The sequence below is a fragment of the Echinops telfairi genome, unplaced genomic scaffold, assembly GCF_000313985.2.
Source record: "Echinops telfairi isolate 266 unplaced genomic scaffold, ASM31398v2 ScPeMD7_60;HRSCAF=208, whole genome shotgun sequence".
NCBI classification, from domain to species: Eukaryota; Metazoa; Chordata; class Mammalia; order Afrosoricida; family Tenrecidae; genus Echinops; species Echinops telfairi.
Genome location: NW_022103958.1, coordinates 27316687 through 27322686, shown reverse-complemented (window position 1 = coordinate 27322686; position 6000 = coordinate 27316687). Strand labels below are relative to the sequence as shown.

Below are 6000 nucleotides of genomic sequence, written 5' to 3'. Positions count from 1 at the left end.
GTACAAATGCGCTTTACACAATTGATGTGTGTATGGATTGGGATAACAGTTGTATGAGCCCCTAATAAAATGTTTAAAAAAATTAAAAAATAAAACATAAACCTAAAAATAATAAAAAAATAATAATAAAAACTCTTCGGGGTTCCTTATCTCTTAAACCTAAGTAATGGTCTGAGTGGCTTTAAAGGAAAAGGATGAAAAGTAAAATTGAAATGGACTCGCAGTCTTTAGAGAAAAACAATTTCATCTTAAAGACAGTTCATTTTACAGTGGCTCACAATAGTTGGGTAAACATGCATTACTGTGTTGACGGTCTTCCTGGATGGTTTTCCCCTTCATATAGTTGAGAGAAATTTTTCCATATTATTTACTCAAATATATTATTTTCTATCCCTTTTACTCCCATCCCTTTCTTTTCTTTCTTAATTTCTTATTCTACATAGGTCAACCTGATATGTAGTCTTCATGTTAAAGGAGATTGTATTTGTTTATTTTTCAGTTATTTTGTTCTATGTGCTGTGGCTTACATCCATTCTAATGCTAGGTGTTCAAGCTCACTAATTTTCCCCTGCTTTCTAACAAACGTATCTGTATTAACCTGCTGTTAACTCAATCCAGTGAAAATATCTTTCAGAAAATTCACAATGATTGAAATATAATATTCTTCTCTATATGCATTCTAGTTAGCTATTTATTATGCCTTTCAGTTATATCCTTAATTTCATCATGTTTTCATTGAATAATTGAATGTAGGCATGAAGCTATAATATTTAGTTACAAATTATGTCTTTTCCATTATTTCTGGTCAGTTTCTATCTTTCACCAATACTGCATGGTCTGACATACTGCTGTTTTATGGTAACTATTGAAGTTGGAAAGTATCAATCCCCTAGCTTAGTTCTTTTCCTCATTACAATGTCGGTCATCTGGGTGTTTCCTTTTTTTCATATGGAATTTAAGAATTTTTATTATATGTTTCTTAAAGTAGAACAAAGAGGAAGGAATGCCCTGGACAAGGTAGCTGAAACAATGGGCTCAGAGGTAACAATTGTGTTGTACAAGGGGTTGCTCTGAGTTGAACCAACTCCATGGCACCTAACAACAATAGCAACACGATTAACCAAAGACATACAAAACTTTATGTAAAATTCATAACGATTTGCCCAAATGAAATGTTCGGGTTATTTATAGTCTATCAATTCTTTCCTTTCTTTTGTTTTATTGAGTGACAACGAATGAGAAGAAAACTATTTTGATGTCAAATGACCAGTGTGGCTCAATATGAACCCAATATAAACCAAAGATATAAAACTATAACCTAAAGGACATTTTATGTAACAATAGCAAACAAACAACAACAACAAATAAACATTTTGTCATTTTTGAAATGCTTCATAATTAAATTCACGGTCAATGAGACTTACTGGTTTTGGGTTATGTCTTTGCTCCCAATTTTTTGCATTCTATGTACGTTATGGTACATGTGATATGATATGCTCTCAAATATCACTGGGATTTTAAATTAGAGTAAGCATGCTTATGAATATTCATGACAGCACATTATACTTTATGATACTTTTCATCTAATAACTCAATAATTAAAATATTAATTAAGGGCTTTTATATCACAAGCCCATTATTGGTCTTTAGGGTTCAGTAGTCTCTCCTTGTGTGTATGGACCATAGTTTGCTTATCTCTTCATCTGACAGAGGGCACTTAAGCTGCTTCCATATTTTTGTTTTCTTTTAATAATGCTGCAATGGACATGGGTGTGCATATGCCTGTCCATGTCACTTCTGCTAGGTGTCTATGGTACAAAATTAGGACTAGGATTGCTGGGTCATAAGGTAATTCTAGCTCTAGTTTAATGCAGAAGCACCCTACCACTGTCCATCATGTTTGTATGTGTATCTGTCCTTTCAGAAACAGTGAAGGACTCTAATGTTCCCAGTTCCTTGCCAGCACTTGGTGTTGGCTTTCTTTCTTTCTTTCTGTTTTTTAAATCAGTGCCTATCTAGCCAGTGTGGGAATGTACCTCATGTAGCTTTGCTTGTCATGTCCAATGTCTAATGGTCTTTGTCTATTGACCCTGAGCTCTTTGGTTCTTCTAATGCCCATTACACATTTATTAATTGGATTGTCTTATTGTTGCAGAGTTCTGGAGCTTTTCTATATATTTGAGAGAGGGGACTCATTAGACATGTGATTTCTAAAGATTCCCGTTATTCAGTAGTTGACTTTTATTACTTTGATAAAGTCTTTTAATGAGAAAAAGTATTCATTTATGAAAAAATACATCAGCAAACAGAATAAAGGATATTACAATATCATTGTGGGGCCCAAGGAAATCAGGGAAAATCGAGGATGAGTCAGGAAACCACCAAAACACATTAATAAGAATGTTTAAACATTGCAAGAACATAATTGAACCGTGTGTACAGATTGGAAAATCAGAATCAAGTCAATAAAATAACACTTTTAATGGATTTTATTGGGTGATATAATAATACTAACTAGAGCTAAAGAGAGGATTGAGTGAGACAACACATATATGACACCCCCCAAATAATTCAATAAATGCTATTTTCCTTTACAGGTAGGCCGTAGTGTATCATTGATGTCTATTTTTCTGTCACACATGAAAAGTAGAGTCACAAATGCTTCTGAGAATTTAGCAATGATGTTATGAAATTAATGCATTATAGCTGATATATTGTTTCCGAACAGCAAAATCCCTGAGAATGTGGACCACACCTTAGCTATTTTAGTGTTTCTAATGTTTTTGCTTGTTTGTTTTATTTTTATGAAAATGTAATTTTACTGGGGGTTCCTACCGCTCTTTTAACAATCTATACATCAATTGTATCAAGAATATTTGTACCTATGTGGTATAATGCTTTATCACAGTGTATTTTCACCATGTTCATCACAGAATATTGTGAACAAGTGTATCTGTCTAGGAAGACAGATAGAATTCTTCTTAGAGACAAGGATGGTGAAACTTCCTCTCACAGACTTTGGATATATTGTCGAGAGAGACTAGGCCTTGCAGAAGGATGTCATGCTTGAAAGAGCAGAGGGGGAGTGATGAGAAGAAGACCCTGGACAGGATGAATTGACACCTCGGTTGTGCCACTGGGCCCAGACGTCGGAACAAGTGTGAGGTTGTCTCAGGACAGCGGCGTGTTTTGTTCTGCTGGATGCGGGGTCACCAAGAGTTGGAACCAACTTGATTGCACCTAAGATAACAGCAACACAGTGTGCCTATCAATGCATTATGAAAACAAAAACAAACGAATGAATGCTGTATGCAAGGAATGCTTTGATGGCTGCACAGTAGCTCTATAATAGTGAATGTATGAATATTTGTATCCTCCTAAAGGCTCTCCTCACATCTGTAAAGTTAATCTTCCATGCAGCATAAACATGCATTTCAGCCACAGCAAAAGCTGTAAGTATTCATGTTAGATATGTACTATTTTCATATTTCATCCTTAGTCATGTGTGTCATCAAAATGAAAGGCCTTGGTCACATTATGCCTTTGCCTGCACTGCTTTAGGAAGAGATCTCCTCAAGCTTTTTATTATTTTATTGGCACAAAAGAGACCATATGATTTAATTTTCAACTTAAAATTATGTGAAAATATAATAGAACTATTATATTAAATAGAACTATTCCATATATTCTTAGATTTTTCATTTTATTTGTTTGTTATTATTGAGTAAACTTATTTTGAACAGATATGCAAGATCATTTTGTCATATTTATATGATCATGAACATAAAAACACTCACCACTATTGCTTTCTAGTACTCTTTAAAAGTTTTGGTTTTACATAATTAATGTCACTGACTTTCATATGCAAAGAAGGTTGAAATTGCACCTTTTGTTACATATCTAATTGCCACAGAGGTAACTATCTGTAAGCCACATCTGACTTCCTCTGACTACAGAAATAAGGAGACTTCTACTGCAAATCTGCCCCAACCAGTAATTTCTGTAAGAGGGAGCAGTTGAAAACCTTATCTTTCCTCCAGGGGGTGGATGATGGGTTTGAACTATTGGCTTTGTGGTTGGCATCCCAAAGTGTGACCTCCTATGCTACTATAAAAGGACAAATACCTTTGGAGACTACACTTATAAAGGAAAGTAGAAGATAAAGGTTTACATACCCAAAGAAACAAATGTAGGTGATTATTGAGGTGGCCTGGGAGAAGATGAAGCAATAGGTTAGTGGTTAGATATAGGTTATGAATGGGTGAATGGGAAGCTAGCATGATGGCACATGACTGAGCAATGTTTCCTTCTGGTGTTAGGGTCATGATGGTCCATAGAATCACTTAAGAGTCAAATCCAACTCAAGGCAACCTACTAACACAGGAGCAGCTTCTCTTTGATATTTCAGAGCCTCATAGCAGGTTGTTGCTCTTGTGGATATTTTCATAGCTTAAACATTATCCTATTTCCTCAATTCATCCACACAATAATCAAAATATGTAGTAGATATCTGTTTAGACAAAGAATATTTTAGAAAATAATAAAATTAGAAATACTACAGCCACCTTATAATTATATAGAGTCATTCTGAGAATAGATCAAATAAATGAAAATATCAAGTTCCTAGTGATATGTTTAATTTCAGAATCAAGGAAATCTCTATTTAAAATATCATATGTGATGTAATAAACCTTACATATATTCTATTCTTAGATTGATCTTATATTACTTGCAAACATTATTTCTAGCTATAATGTTTCTCAGTATAGGAAACAATTAAAAACAAGTAGACTAAAAATATTTAAAGAATATTTATGAGAAATTAAAAAATATTTGGTTATTGAAAAATACTATACCAGCATAAAATAAGAAGAATATTTTAAGCTGCCATGAGGGACTTTAGAAAGACTCTTTAATGTATGTTATACTCAAGTTTTGTTTTCAGTAATATATAGTAACTCATTAGAAAAGGGATTTTGAAAATAGAAGAAATAAACAAAACTGGAAGCAGACAGTCAGAAAAAGACAGGTAGGGAAAAGCAGGACGTGAACCAGCACTCCTCTGTGTATGTGCATGTGTGTGTGCTCAGACATATTTAGATGACAGAGAGAGAAATTGATTGTGTATCTGGGTTATTGAGGGTGAGAAACGTAAAAGGGAAGGCATAAAAAAAGACTATAATGGGATTTTTTATGAAACTCCTATTCCAAGACTCAGGAGCTTTCAAGATAAAAGTAGAAGAGCACTTGACTAAAGTCTAAGATTTTCATCTGCAAATATGGGAATCGGTCAACAAGAACCTCATTATAGTGATATAGAAAGGAGCAGGGAAAAATAGTCTCCCTTGAGGAAAATGATTTTCTCTAAATCTATGCACTGTTTTGTCTAATACCACTAAAGTCATGTCTATATCAGGCTTCTGAAGAACGAAATAGCAAAGGGTTATGTATTATGAGGGATGTGGTCTGAGGATCTGGAGACGTAAAGGCACGTTATGCTACGTAGTATGAGTGCCTTTACCACGGGAGAGATAGAGTAAAAGTTGGGAGAGGGAATTATCAGACATTGATGACTCATCCATGCCTTGAACTCCAGGGGATTTATCCGTGCCTTCTTTCTCTCCCCAGCATATTCCTTCCTCTTGGCTTTGAACATCAGAACACGCCCTCCATGTCAGTCCTGTGCTTACGTAACATGCATTTCCTGGGAGACTCCCTTTACCTGGGGAGCCACTGCTCTTCCTTCAAGTTTCAGTTTCAATTTAACTTCTTCAAGAAAAGCTGCTGATGCTCATTGAGTGCCATTTCATTCTATTATATTTCTTTCATAGCAATTATTCAATTTGCATTTAATTAAAGGCTCAAGAACGTACTTGTTTTGCATTCCGTTTTTAACCATATTAGATATTACATGAGTTCAGAGGTCATCTGTCTTTAGTGGTCAGGTTAATAATGGTTATAACATGGGAAACCAGCATCCTTGAATGCATAGGCAGATTG

General features: G+C 34.7%; 1 protein-coding gene across 3 annotated transcripts in view; it reads left to right on the top strand.

Moving 5' to 3' along the window:
• LUZP2 (leucine zipper protein 2) overlaps window positions 1-6000 on the top strand; it is a 598898-nt gene that overhangs the window by 520110 nt on the left and 72788 nt on the right. The window lies entirely within an intron of this gene.